This window comes from Mus caroli, unplaced genomic scaffold (assembly GCF_978045245.1).
Source record: "Mus caroli unplaced genomic scaffold, Mus_caroli_1 scaffold_13, whole genome shotgun sequence".
In the NCBI taxonomy this organism is placed as follows: Eukaryota; Metazoa; Chordata; class Mammalia; order Rodentia; family Muridae; genus Mus; species Mus caroli.
In genome coordinates, this window is record NW_028227268.1 from 117,190,627 (window position 1) to 117,206,308 (window position 15,682).

A 15,682-nucleotide genomic window follows, 5' to 3' on the forward strand; every position below is an offset into this window, starting at 1 on the left:
CAGAGCTTCTTGGTACTAAACCACCAATTAAAGAAAACACATGGTGAGACTTGTGGCTCTAGGTGTATGTGTAGCAGAGGATGGTCTAGTCGGTCATCAATGGGAAGAGAGGCCTAGGTCTTGTGAAGATTCTATGCCCCAGTATAGGGGAATACCAGGGCCAGGAATGGGAGTGAGTGGGTTGTGGAGCAGGGGGGAGGTAAGAGGGGAATAGGGGATTTTCAGAGGGGAAACTAGGAAACCAGATAACATTTGAAATGTAAATAAAATATCTAAGCCGGGCGGTGGTGGCGCACGCCTTTAATCCCAGCACTTGGGAGGCAGAGGCAGGCGGATTTCTGAGTTCGAGGCCAGCCTGGTCTACAAAGTGAGTTCCAGGACAGCCAGGGCTATACAGAGAAACCCTGTCTCGAAAAACCAAAAAAAAAAAAAAAAAAAATCTAATAAAAATGTGTAAAAAAAGAAAAGAAAATGCCCTACAGTCTTGCCCACAGTCTAATTTTATGGAGGCATTTTCCTAACTGAGGTTTCCTAACTCTCAGATGACTTTAGCTCGTGTCCAACTTGATAATGTAAAACTGTCCAGCCCATTCATCTTAGGCCCAAATGGTCTTGTGGGGATGTGCGAAGAGTCAATTGCTTTGGTTGCTAAGGTTGCCTCCTAGACTCAGTTTGGGAGTGAAGTCTGTTTCACTAACTTTACAACAGCATGTCTAAACTTCAGATGAGCCTGTGGCTAGCTATACTCAGACTCAGACATGGGATACCTAGGACTAGGAGACACTTGGCCATGAGCCCAGTAAGGAAGAGGTAGGGCTTGCTGGAACGTGAGGTGTCACCAAGCAGTAGAAAAGCCCAGGTAGTCTCCAGTCTGGGGACACCCTACAGTATTCTTGCATGCGCCCGACTGGCCAGGAAGAACGACGCTGCAACAGGATCCTTCCGCACATGTTTATTGGGAGAGCTTGATTGCAGAGGCGAAGTGACCCCAAGCCCAGAACTGGTTCTGCTTATATAGGCCTAGGAGAGGCGTTCTCTCTCATCTGATTGGTTAACTTGTCTCTTATCTGATTGGTTAACTTGTCTCTCATCTGATTGGTTAACTTTGGTTAATTCTCAAAACCTCATCTTGGCAAAAGAACCTTTACTGTCTATGTATGTGTGGTGGCCAGCAGTAGCCAACTGCCACTCTGCAACTGCCACTCTGCAACTGCCACTCTGCAATGGCTTCCCACACAGTATGACATTTTCATTTACACCTGGGTGACCTACTGTGTCTTGGCCATGACCTTGTCTAGAGTCAAGAATAAGGCAGTCTGTGTGCAGGAACTTTATGGGAACCAAGAATTGGACCCCTAAGTGGCAGTTGACTCCATAGGTTAGGGCTTATAGCATTTGTTTTAGCCTGTAAGAGGAAAGACACTGTGTGTCCCTCAAGGCTTACATTCTAGGGTAGACATTTGGGCTGTACATAAACTGGGAGATAGTTCTGGTGTGGGAAACCAGGATGCTGGAGGCTTGAGAAGGGCCACATTTGGTTGGAGAGATGGCTGAGGCAAGAAGGGCAGGAGGAAATGGTGGTCCTGGCGGGTGACGAGTACAAATTCCCTGGTACATTTGAAGGTTAAAAGACCAGTGTGGTTGTCACCAAAACATGTGACAGGTTGAAATGTGTTCTGGTTGACCTTGGAAATCTGAAGGACTTCTGTTAAAAAGTGAATGGGGTACAGGGTTTTAGAGGACGACACCCTGACCAGATAGTCAGGTCCCTACTGACCTGTGGACTTAGAACATAAAAGGTTCCATGTTCCGTACCAAATGTCTGCTTGCATCTGCCAAGGATTAATGACTCGGCTTTGAAGACTTTGGCCTTTACAGTTGATATCCCCAGGAGGCAATAAGTGATAAGATTGAAATCTCAGGGAGGCGCCTCAGTTCATGTCACCCCACTTTCCCAAGAAAAGAATCACTGTGAGATGCCTATCTTAACAGAAGGGGCTACAAATGGCTACTTCTCCTTTTATGACTGCTCCTTCCATCCTCTCTCCCTCCCTCTCCCACCCTGGGTCACTGAAGAGGACCAAGTAGACTTACTGTGTGTTTGGCACACACAGTCACTGCTTATTTGTCTTGAGATGCCTACAGAACTGGATAGTTCCAGCTCTTCTGGCTCACCCAACTTACTGCCCACCCGTACATCAACAAAGTGCAGGGATGGGCACTGAATGCATCAAAGGTGTCAGCAGCTATGACAGGTATAGAGGGAGATGCATCAAGAGGGTCTTTCATGGTAAAGCAGCACCCTTCACTGCCCAGCATGTCATGGTCATAGTGGCTGTGCCAGATCATCACGGCCACTTACTGGCCATATGGCCCTGTGAGGAGAGACACTGTCCCAGTACAGCAGGCATGACCCAGGCTCTCACATCATCTCCATGTCTCAGAGCTTAGATGAGAGGTCCCAACTGCACTCTTCTCAAAGGCAGAAACATGGCCAGAGGCCCCAGGTTTGTGTAACAGCTATGGAGTCCACAAGGATGGGTAATAGATATGGATGCCCATATACCTTTAAGTGCCAGCTCTTAGGGCAGAGACTGTCTAGAGTTCTTGAGTGAAGGCTACCAACCAGCCCTCAGGACTGCTTCAAGGATTAGATGCTTCACTAAGTCTCGCTGGCCTCATCCCAGCTTGGGGTGGACACAGGACACATGGTCTCCATCTTCTGCTCAGCAGTCTGGATCTACCCTCCCCTGTTCTGTGGTCCATGTGGTCAGTGTTCTTGAGCCTTCCCAGGCTGAGACTCACTGCTAGAACCTGTAACTGAGGAAGAGGGGTCACTGATCAAGGTAGTTGGACCGAACTGCCCATTCTCCTCCAAGAAACCCTCAAGGAAGTACAAGCCACCTCTCCATTCAGAGGAATGACAGCTTCATTCCTCTACTTCAGTGTGGGCTGGCACAGCAGGTTCATGCTGTGAGTCCCCAGAGGATGGAGATAAAGAACCAGACAGCAGTTCCACTGTTTAGATCCAACTATGTAAAGGCAAAAAGCCTTATACATACACAGAAATGTGAAGATTGGCCCTGTGTACAAGATAGGATCCTTTATGGAAGAGCAATGCAAGCTCCTTAGGAGCCAGGACCCCAGACTCAGCAACAGAAGACGACCCAAGGGGACTGATAAGCTGAATGCCCAGATGTGCAGATCTACTGTGACACCAGGATGAAACAGACCATTGCAAAACCAGAGTTGACAGGCAAGATTTGGAAGGAACCCAGAGATGGCCTCAGCCCCACCCTTGGAAGGGTTGGAGGGATTAGAGCAGAAAGGTTTCCTGTGGGGTGGCATCCTCAATGAGAGGCTCTTTGTAGCACGGAACACTTGGCGAGGTGTGGAGACATTTTAGGTTGTCAAGTCTGGGTGGTGGCAGTTCATGGGGACTAGCTAGGGCTTGCTGCTGAAGTTAACAGTATACCAGTCACCAGTTGACATCTCCTGATGATTGTCAATTAAAATCTAGCTGCAAGGAGGTGGGCAAGAGAGAGATGGAGCTAGGCTTTTGGAGGGAGAGAGAAGAGACCCCAAGGACATCAATAAGGAGTGTTCACAGCCCTAGAGAGGAGGAAACCCATGAAAAGTATGGGAGGAAGCTTGTCATTCTTGAAGGCCAAGTGACCCTAATGGTGTAAAAGTATCACCTTGTGCCATTGAAGTGGGGCAGTAAGGTCTGTCACATCTTCCTGCTTTACTATGTTTTTTTTGTTTGTTTGTTTGTTTTTGGTTTTTGGTTTTTGTTTGTTTTGAGACAGGGTTTCTCTATATATCCCTGGCTGTCTTGGAACTCACAGTATAGACCAGGCTGGCCTTGAACTCAGAAATCCACCTGCCTCTGCCTCCCGAGTGCTGGGATTAAAGGCCATGTGGGTGCCCAGAGTTTTGCCATCATCAAGGTGCTGGTCATCCTTGTAAAGCCACTGCTCCTCTGGCGGCCTCTTGAGGATGCCCTCGACGATGCGCTTCAGTTCGAACACGGTGCTCGACTTCTTGGCGTCCGGAAAGATGGTGTCTTGTGGCGCCGGATCATGAGAAACACGTCCATTCCGGCGGCTGCTTCTGGCTCGACGTGCTGGCGCGGCCTCAATTGTGGCTTTCTTTGTTTTTTTTTTTTTTTTTTTTTTTTAAGCTTTATTTATTTATTAATTATATGTGACTACACTGTAGTTGTCTTCAAACATCCCAGAAGAAGGTAACATCTCATTACAGATGGTTGTGAGCAACCATGTGGTTGCTGGGATTTGAACTAAGGACTTCCGGAAAAGCAGTCAGTGCTCTTAAGCACTGAGCCATCTCTCCAGCCCAATTGTAGCTTTCTATAATGGTGTCTGTCTGTAGCAAAGAAAGGCTTCTTTTTATTGTTATTACATATTGTATATATAAAATTTTTCTTTTTATTGTTATTATGTATTGGATATATAAGATTGTATATATATGCATATGTAGTTATATATGTATATATATTACATATATACATATATATATAGTTGTTATAATTTTATTTTATGTTTATGGATGTTTTGCCTGCATGTATGTCTGTACCGTGTGTGTGTGTGTGTGTGTGTGTGTGTGTGTGTGTGTGTGTGTGTGTGTGTATCTGGTGCCTGAGGAAGTGAGAAGAGGGTGTTAGATCCCCTGGAACTGTAGTTATAGATGGCTGTGAGCCTTTGAGTGGGGACTGGGAGTCAAACTTGTCCTCTAGAAGAGTGGCCACTGCTCTTAGGTACTTAGCCATCTTTCTAGCCTAAAGAATGTTTTTGTGGACCAGGAGGAGCAGCGCTGCGGCAACGGCGCCCTGAGCCTGCTGCGGCACCTGCGGCCACACTGGGACCCGCGGGAGGTGACCCTGCAGCTGTTCACAGATGGGATCACAAACAAGCTCATCGCCTGCTATGTGGGTGACACCATGGAAGATGTAGTTCTGGTGAGGATTTACGGCAACAAGACTGAACTGTTAGTTGACCGAGATGAGGAAGTGAAAAGTTTCCGCGTGCTGCAGGCTCACGGCTGTGCACCTCAGCTCTACTGCACCTGTGCTATGAGTTTATCCAGGGCGAAGCTTTGGACCCGCAGCATGTCTGCAACCCAGCCATTTTCAGGCTAATAGCTTGTCAGCTTGCTAAAATCCATGCTATTCATGTGCACAATGGCTGGATCCCCAAGTCTAACCTATGGCTAAAGATGGGAAAATACTTCTCTCTCATTCCCACCGGATTTGCTGATGAAAACATTAATAAAAGGTTCCTGAGTGAGATCCCAAGCCCTCAGCTTCTGCAGGAGGAGATGACTTGGATGAAAGAGGTTCTCTCAAGCCTGGGCTCACCTGCGGTCCTTTGCCATAAAGACCTGTTGTGTAAGAATATAATCTACAACGAGAAACAAGGTGACGTACAGTTCATTGATTATGAGTATTCTGGATACAACTACCTGGCATATGATATTGGAAATCATTTCAATGAATTTGCAGGTGTCAGCGATGTAGACTATAGTCTCTATCCGGATCGAGAGCTCCAGGGCCAATGGCTGCGCCCTTACCTTGAAGCTTACAAGGAATATAAGGGCTTTGGCAGTGATGTCACTGAGAAGGAAGTGGAGACACTCTTCATCCAAGTCAATCATTTTGCGTTGGCTTCTCATTTCTTTTCGGGACTCTGGGCTTTGATACAAGCTAAGTACTCCACGATCGAGTTCGACTTCTTTGGGTATGCGGTTGTCCGTTTTAACCAGTACTTTAAAATGAAGCCCGAGGTCACAGCACTAAAAATGCCCGAGTAAAGAAGAGGCCTCACTGTTCTCCAGGAGCTGAGCGGATGTTTCTGAGAAATTCCAAAAGCCAATATTTCTTAAAACTCATTTAATTTGGTTATCTTGCTTTAAGGATTATGCCTCTAAACAACCAACCTATTTTTAAATAGAATGATGTTGAGATACGCTTACTGCTGTCAGTGTGTGGCGGGCTAAAGAGTTGACCATCAGCAGGGAGAGTGAGGAGTGGGGCTTTAGCCTGTGGCAGTACAGGCATGTTACATGTGAATTATTTATTACAGATTTGACATGACTGACTACTTTGATCTTTCATTTGTTGGTTCAGTGTATGCAATGAGAATATTGTGGAAATCTTTAAAAGGTTTTGTTGATAGATTTAATTTCAGAAAAACATTCTTGTTGTTCAGTGTAACCTTTGTAAAATGAATCATTTACTCTCAACCTTGGCAGTCACTGCCTCAGTAGTAACTTAGGGTATTCTAGAGAAGTGCCCATTGAGGGGGGGTAAGGCGGTTACTGTCTTCTGGGGTATACTTTTTTGAATTGGAAATTGGAAATCATTTCTTTTTGGGGAGTACAACTTAGAATTAAATTGTCTCTACATAGCCTGACAATATAAAATATATTTACTGTATAAGCCTGGAATATAACAATTTAATGTTAAAATCTGTTATTAAGTCATGTTTTCAAATACTAGATACAGTCATTTAAGGTCATAGTCCCAAGTTTTAGAATTTACCTATCAAATTGTTTCTAACCAAAAGTTTTGTTTTACTTAAGATACTCTGTTTTTGTTCATTAAGTAATAGCTGGTATTGTTAGTATTTGAAACAAACATACAGAGTTCATCATACTTGGAAGCAAGGAATATCATTTAGATGCTTTTGATTCAGATCCATCCCTTCCTTAAGTTGGTTTTGTGTCTATACAGTCAGCAAATGACTAGTTACACGTGTAATCCCAGAGTAGTGTTGTTGAGGCAGTTACAGAATCAGTAAGGAGCATGTAGCCAGGTCATTGAGCTTGAATACTTACAATCTAACAAATAAGGAAATGTGAATTAGACAGTAGTTGTGGTAGGAGGACTTGTTTTGATTTATCTTGGTTTTGTCAGTCTAGTTTTTATTTTGTGTAGGTGTAGGAGGGAGGCAACTATTTTATGAAAGGAAGTTAGGTCTTTGAGGTAGACAAGAAGGCTTTAATCTTTGAAGACTGCTCTGCGGGTTGAGCAGTCAGGGGTAACTTGACTTAGATTAGTCAGGCAGGCTTTGCACTTTGGTCACATAAGTCCTTTTGTACAGAGTTGGCTCCATGGATCTGCATATGCACTACAGATCTATTCTAAGATTGTCTGGTGTTCCACATGACTTATGTTCTCAGCCAAGTGCTTTCAAATACTTGGATTGTCTCAAGGTGTTCAAACCTAATAAAGTAGAAACATGCCATTTGAAATGGTAAATTCTAGCCACATATATCCACTCTTAAAGACGTGTCTCTAACAGTGTTAGACCTGGATTCGGTTTCTACCTCCCCAGTGCTGTAATGTTCATGTTTGTTTTTATGAACCACGTTACTGTAAGATCATTACAATTTTGCCGACTTCCTTGAATGGAAACAAATAATGACAAGCTCGTTACAATGTTCAAGCAAACCTGAAAAAAGAAAAAGCAACTGGCTTAGTGGAATTTTCATTCATGGTTGAAACATTGTCGTAGGATGATAAAAATGTGAGCCTCCTGATTCTTTTCTTTCCTCCTTAAAATCTGAGAGTATGTGTCATGTGGAAACCCTGGAGAAGACAGTGTTTGCTAGTCTGTTCCTGTTCCTGAGAATGCTTTAAATGGAGGCTCACTGTGCTGCTGCAGCTGCGAGACTGCGGCTGGCTGCGACGGCTGCGGCTGCTGCTGGTGCTGGTGGACTGCAAAGCAGCCAGCGGAAATGTGACAGACTCCTGTGGCGTGAGTGCAATGACAGCAAGGCTTCCTTGTTCATCCTGCCAGCACGTAAGAGATCGTGGAGAGAGACCAGCACACGGAAACCCTTGCCCCATTCCTTGGCTAGATTTGGGTGCTCTGATGCACCCGCTTCTCATACAGCTTTTAGGGATCATGGTGTAGACTATCAAGAGGATTCAAGCCAGCCTGGTCTACAGAGTGAGTTCCAGGACAGCCAGGGCTATACAGAGAAACCCTGTCTCGAAAAACCAAAAAAGAAAAAAAAAAAAAAAAAAGAGGATTCAAAATGTCTTTCTTTGTATTGACCATGTAAGGGATTCTAAAGAGAGTGTATTGGGACTGTTCTGAAGAGCATCCCTCTAAAATGTGTCCTGTGGCTTGCTAGATATCAGTTGCCTTCTTTTGTTCAGCTAAGGAACTTGAATGCCTTACCTAATCACTCAACTGGTAGTAAGCTCGTTTTGTAAATGTGAAAGTGGATGTTAGAAGTGGCATTCATGGATGTTCAATGTAATCAATAGACCGTAGTGGCCTGGATGCTTTCACAAGCAAAATTCCACATTTCTGCCCTCCACCCCTATCCTGTTTCCCTGGCACACTGTATGATCTTCAACCTGACCAGTGATATTTGATACCTTTCCTCTCCCTCTGTACTACCACCATTTCTGGAAACGAGATGTGGTGGCCCTGTCTTGCTGTTGACATGATCTGCCTGAGATGAACATGAGCACAACCCTCATCAGCTAGGTCTGCTGGAGTGTAAATAGGACGGTGTAAATAAGCTGCTGCAATTAGTGTGAGTGTTGTCTTGCCTAAAGAGTGTGTAGTTCTGCATTTTCCTTTGTAGAAGTTTCTCTGTCACTAAATGATCCAGCCTGTTGTCATTAGGCTGGGAACTGAGCAGTAAGATAGCAGGAACTGGAAGAAAGGTTTAATGGTTTAGTTACTGTTGGGATTTATTTATTTAGCCTCTCAGTGCCTAATAAGACTTTTCTCCATTTTTTACTTGGCTATTAATTTTTGGTAGGTTAGATTCTGGGAAGCAGTATATTTATAGAGCTCATCTTTGAGTCACAATGTGAAACTAAAGGAAACTAAAAATATAATTTGTTTGTAAACTGAAGTGTGGTCCCCTTTTTTATTTTCAGAGTTTGTTGACACTTTCTACAAAAACTTGAAATTCAATGTGAATGTAAATCTCATCCATACGAGACACAGGGCAAATGACATCGCTTAGGTTTGTCAGGGCTCTTCTCTGGAGTGGCTCAGTATGGGCCAACTCGTTTCCTCTCCCTGACCCCCAGATGTTTATTTTAACAAAAAAGAATTCCCCCAAACACTCGAAAGAAAAGTTAGAATATTTGAAAAGTACTCAGTTGTTTCTGTGTCCCGCAGAAGCCCGTGTCTCCTGGTGACCTCAGACTGACTTACAAAGGGCAGTAGGATCAGGTGGGATTTTACTTTTTTTCTCTCTAACTTGCTTTTAAGCATTTTATCCTGCATTCCAGAGTACTGTAGACTTAAGTATTCCCTGTTAACTTGTCACCTGTCACCATGCTTTGTCCTGGGGTTGTCCTCGTGGCAGCAGCTTCTGCTACCTCACAGGGAAGGTGTGTGCAGGTGGAGAGCCTCCTCACAGGGCTCTGGCTTCAATGGCTGCTGATTTTCCTCTGTCAGACTCTAGGCTGGCCTTCACTGTGAAGCTGAGCTGCATCCTCTGACCTGTTCCTGGTCTGAGAAGAGTAGGTGGTGAGCCGCCTTTCCCCACAGTGACAGCAGTGTTCAGTCTTGGGTTTGACAAATGCTATCAGCTGCTCCAGACAAAACATCCCCATTTCTGGAATTTCAGTCCATATTTCTGTAAACGAAAATACTGAAGGCTTTGCATTACTTTGAATTCTTGAAGGCTAAACTCAGTGACATGTTACAGAATGAGTTAGATTGGGTTTAGCAGTTTTTAATGCTGAAAATTTTCATTTTTGGCTCAGTTTGACATGGGAAGAAACCCCAAAGTATTTGGATTAGAAACAAATAGTGATGCTTGATTGATAAGCACTTTAACTCCTGTGTTGGCCGCAGCTTCTCTCCTGGACTGTAGACGATGGTACCACCAACTTATCTTTGTCCATTGTGCATTGTATGGCGTATGCACTTGCAAAAATCCTCTTTAAAACAGTTATAATTTTATCTTTTGGTTGTCTTACCCATGGTGGTCCTCTAGGTCCTGTCAAGTAAGGTTTAATAAAACACTAGGCAGTTATAGAACTGAGAACACCACATTGTCTTTCGACTCGTTTGTGAAGGTGGAGCAGGAAAGCCTATCCGATTGGAATTGCAGGCTTCCTAGCTGGAAACTCTTGAGAGCTAGGTTGAAACCCAATGACGCCTGCAGAGCGGTGGAGGGCGGGGAGTGCCTGTTCTCCACCCCTGCGCTGTGGCGTGCTGCTGTTTGTTGTAGGTAGCGACATACTGAGTGTTCCTTGTTAGTGATCTGCAGTCGACCTCTGTATTTACATGTACTAAAGTAACTGTAAACTAATGAACTTGTAAGAACTTTTCTGTATTCAGGAGCTTTTGTACAGCCAGGTCAGATGTCCTGATTGAAAGAAGACGACATGGTATTACCCAGATGCAAGGGGAGAGCTGGAGTGGGGAGTTGTCTTTGCATTAGCTGTCTGCTGAATCGGGAAGCTATGGCGTAGGATCTTAAATTTGTGTTTCTCAAATGTGAATTGTAGTCTACTGCTGCTTTGTATAGACTGTAAGTGCTATGGATAGTCTCAGCACTGACCGTGGAGTGATACCTCGTAGTGAGCGCAGCCTTTGTCCTAGCTTCCCCGACACTCAGCAGCATCTGCGTGCTGGAGAACTTGCTTATCTGTCTGCTAGCACAGATACTTCCTGCTTTTTCCTTTGTTGTTACATATTTTTGTGTTTGAAATTTAATTTTTACTACTGTTAATTTAAGTAAAATTTGTTCCATGTATAAATTGGCATTGCCAGTGAAAATCAACAGCCTCATTCATGACGCTGCTGAAGTGAAGTACATTTGTGTTCTGTGTTCATGAACTTGCAATGAAGCCGTGTTTCTTTTACGATAAAGTGCGGCTTAGGCTTTATTTCTGTTTAATAAGGCTTTCTACCATTGATTAAATGAAGGAATGTATCTTTTTGAAGAGATTTATATTCTGTAAATAAACATTGGTTGTAACAATAAAGTTGAGTTCTAACTATAAAAAAAAAAAGAATGTTTTTGTTTGTTTGTTTTTCCTTTTTTTTTTATTAGGTATTTTCCTCAATTACATTTCCAATGCTATCCAAAAAGTCCCCAATACACTCCCCCCCAGTCCCCCACCCACCCACCCCCACCCCTTGGCCCTGGCATTCCCCTGTACTGGGGCATATAAAGTTGGCAAGTCCAATGGGCCTCTCTTTCCAGTGATGGCCGACTAGGCCATCTTTTGATACAAATGCAGCTAGAGTCAAGAGCTCTGGGGTACTGGTTAGTTCATAATAATGTTCCACCTATGGGGTTGCAGTTCCCTTTAGCTCCTTGGGTACTTTCTCTAGCTCCTCCATTGGGGGCCCTGTGATCCATCCAATAGCTGACTGTGAGCATCCACTTCTGTGTTTGCTAGGCCCCGGTTTGTTTTTCAATACACGGTTTCTTTGTGTAGCTCTGGCTGTCATGTCCTGTACACCCACATGCACACGCACACATGCACACGCACACATGCATGGTCATCCATGATGGAGAGGGGGACTGAGCCCCGGGCCTGAGATGCCAAGCACACTCACTGCCATTGAAGTGCACCTTTAGTCACTGAAAAGCCCTGGTCTGACAGCCACTGTGCCGCTGGGCATGGTGGCACAGGCCTTTGACTCCAGCACTTGGAACTCAGAGTCTGGCTGACCTCTGTGAGTTTGCTGCAAGCTTGGTCAACATACAGAGTTCCAGGCCAGCCAGGGCTACATAGTGAGTGTGGCTGTGTCTCAAATGTAAACAAAAAGGCCTTACACGACCAAGTAAAACACAACCACCCTTTCTTATTGTTTTGGTGTAAGCGACAGGGCCTCACTTTGTGAGAAGCTGTCAGCTGTTGCCCTGATAATTAAGGCTGAAGTCTACCATTGTCTGGATAAGCCTTTTGGGCTCCGTGCTAATGGTGAACTTCCCCTGTCAGACTCTCTTCTTAACCTGGGGGTCCCTGTGATGGTTTGTATGTTCTTGGCTTTATCTCCTGGGATTAAAGGCATGTACTGCCTTGCCTGGGCCTAAGCTTTTCATAGCTGCTGTGCCTCAAGATCCCCATGTCAAGATCTAGGTCAGAAACTTGTGTCTTCCAGCCTCAAGATCTGGATCACACGTGAGCGCTCCAATTCTGGATTGTAGTTCATTCCAGATATAGTCAAGTTGACAACCAGGAATAGTCATTACAATCCAACCCTTCTCTTGTTTGTTTGTTTTTGTTGTTCTTGTTTTTTCGGTGTTTTGAGACAGGGTTTCTCTGTGTAGCCCTGGCTGTCCTGGAACTCACTCTGTAGACCAGGCTGGCCTCTAACTCAGAAATCCACCTGCCTCTGCCTCCCATGTGCTGGGATTAAAGGCGTGTGCCACCACGCCCGGCTAATCCAACCCTTGTCAACTTGACACAAATATCTCATGTCCACATGAAACAATAACAAGATCATAAATATGCCTAACATGATATAACTATCCCTTGTACAATCGCAAACGCATTTGTAAAATTACAGTGGGGCAATGTCCCTTGGGAACATTCTTTTAGTATCTCAACTTAAATACAGATTGATGTTTAAAAAAAAAAATTGGGAGAAAGCACAAATAGCTATACAAATGTGTTCTTAACAATATAAAACAGAAGCATTGATATTACTTTATAATCCTCATTTCTGCAACTGGTCATGTGGCCTTAGCTGGTATTTATAACTACCTCCCTCTACTACTCATTCTGTATTTCCTCCATCCTCTGCAAGCACCTCAGCAGGTCTTCTTGGCTCTTTTCCTGGAGGAGTAACCCATACCTTCATCCCTGATGGGTCTGTGTCCTTTGTCATCCTGCTTGGATTAGGCTGTTGTAGTTTCCCATTGACTTTAATCACAGGACATGGTAGTACTAGGAGACGCCCTAAGGGATCTCCTGCACTCCAGACATAATCCCTTTTACCTTCATTGTGGTAGTTGATCCAATTTCCCCATGGTAATCTGGATCTATCACCCCCTCCTAACACTGTTATTCTTTTCTTAGCCTGTTGGTTTAAGGGCATTAGAAGCCCAAAATGACAAGGGGGAAGTTTAAGCTTCCAGTTCAATGAAATGTTAGTTGTGGCTCCTGGCAGGAACACACTCCACTCCTGGTACCAATTTGTATTAGTCAGGATTTGTCAGAGACCATACCGTGAGAAAGTGAGCTTCTCACAATCTCCCACCCTGACAGGCCAAAGGGCCTTGTGATAGGATTGGGAGAAAGCACAAATAGCTATACAAATGTGTTCTTAACAATATAAAACAGAAGCATTGATATTACTTTATAATCCTCACTCCCTCCTCCCTGTTCCCTTCCTGGCACCTGAGGCTGTAAAAGCTGAATTATAGTCCCCTCTTCCCTATCTCTTCCTGACTCCCATGACATCCAAGGACATGAGTTACACTTGAGCCTGGCCTGGCACCTCAAGGCTGTTAAGGAGGATCAATGTTCCGGAGATAAGATGCAGAGTGCCCACCGCCTGGCACCTGACTTCGGCCCTTATGTCAGCAGATGCCCACTTCTTTGTTCTTTGTTAAATTCCCCCTTGACCCCTCCCTATTCCCCTCGATGTATGCTTTAAAACCAGGCATCTCAGCCTAATAGATGGAGACCTTGATAGGCACCCTTCTTGGTCTCTGCTTCTCCTTCCTGTTGCGGCTGACCCGCAGTCCGCAACGCGAACGGTTCAACTGAGGATGGCAGTTCGAGCTGAAAAGAGAGGAAGCTAGACGGGGCGGGAGAAAGAACGAGGCCAAGATGATTTCATGTTCAAGGCCCCCCTTTACTAATTCCAACATTCAGTTATAAAGGAAGGGGGAGGGAACCCGATTTCCCGCCAAGTAACTCGGGGTCCAGTAGCAGGACGAACTCGTGTGTGCCTCCAAGCAGCAAAGCGACAGGGTCCAGCAGTGGGCGTGGCAGAACGCAGGAAACTCCACCGTTGAGCAAGCAGGTTCTAGGGTGGGGGAAGGGAAACCACACCTTCCCTTCCTCCCATTTTCTTTCAGGTTTGCGGTCCCCCTCGCACCCACGAATAAATGAATCCCGTGGGTCAGGATAAGGATTCTCTAGAGTCACAGAATTTATGGTATGTCTCTTTATATTAAGGGAATTTGTTGTGATGACTTACAGTCTGCGGTATAGCTACCCCAACAATGGTCAGCTGTGAATGGGAAGTCCAAGAATTTAGTAGTAAAAGATTCTGACAGAATGTAAAAGGTCACAGAAGCCCTGAAATTGGCAAGATAGATGTCACTGTTAGCAGAACTAGCTTCACTGATTTAGAAAAATAGAGGTGCACAATGCTCTGACCACTCCTTGAACCTGTGTATCTGCCAATGTTTTGACCGTTCTTTGAACCCATGTGTGTGCCCACTGATGAAGCCCATTGCCAGGTGTTTGTGATATTCGTTGCTGAGAAAGAGTCAGAAAATCTCCCCAGCAACCACAGCCCGGCCAATCCTGAGTTACTACACTTGCACCAGACTCTTTCCTTGTACCCCTCCCATACCCATTTCGTGAGAATAGACATTGTTTAGATCTGGAAATCCCCTACTCCCCCACTTCTCCTCCCCCCCTGAGGGCCTATAAAAACTGGGACCTCTTTCCCCTCGAGGTCGACTCCTCTACCCCTGCGTGGGATATGAGTTGTCCCCAGAGCTCTGGCTTTCCCCGAATCTTTATTCATTTTACTCCTCATGTGGTTTGCATCAAGCTTGGTCTATCGTGAGTTCTTGGGTGTCTGCTATTGTCCTGAGGCCTGAGCAAGGGGCTCCTCTAGGAGTCTTTCATTAGTTGCCCACTCCCACAAGGCTAGTGAGGCTAGTTGTTGTAGCTGATCTTCTATAGAAGTAGATTCCAACAGATGTGTTGTCAAGTAAATGCAAGCAGGCGAAGGAGAGCAAATCTTCCTTCTTCCAATGTCTTTATGTAGGTCTCCAGCAGAAGGTGTGGCCTAGATTAAAGGTGTGTACCACCATGCCTAGATGGGACTTGTTTTGTCCCAGGATGATCTTGAACTCAGAGATCTCCTTGCTTTAGTCTCCTGGGATTAAGGGCGTGTACTACCTTGCCTGGGCCTATGCTTTTCTTTTCTTTTCTTTTCTTTTCTTTTCTTTTCTTTTCTTTTCTTTTTTCTTTTGGTTTTTCCAGCCTGGCTGTCCTGGAGACCAGGCTGGTCACTCTGTAGACCAGGCTGGCCTCAAACTCAGAAATTCGTCTGCCTCTGCCTCCCGAGTGCTGGTATTAAGGGCCTAAGCTTTTTCATAGCCACTGTGCCTCAAGATTTCTATGTCAAGATCCAGGTCAGAAACTTGCATCTTCTACCCTCAAGATCTGAATCACAGGTGAGCCCTCCAATTCTGGATTTTAGTTCATTCCAGATATAGTCAAATTGACATCCAAGATTAACCATTACAATCCCAGACCCTCCACCCTATACCTGCAAATGGAATGCCATTCCTTGGTTAAGGTTATAGGTTCAGCTTCCTTTCTCCTGGTAGAACCCATTAAGCTAGAACCTGAGATTCCTAGAGTCCTTCCTATGGCAACGAGGCATCTCAGAACCTTAAGCCTTCAGCTAATGACCTTTGCTTACCCTGGATATTCCTACCCCTTGACCCAAAACTATATAACCCTTGA

The 15,682-nt window shown here is 44.9% G+C and overlaps 1 pseudogene; it reads left to right on the forward strand.

The window, feature by feature from the left end:
• The first annotated feature begins 2,214 nt into the window (after positions 1-2,214).
• Positions 2,215-6,278, forward strand: LOC147001605 (ethanolamine kinase 1 pseudogene; annotated as a pseudogene).
• Positions 6,279-15,682: the final 9,404 nt, after the last annotated feature.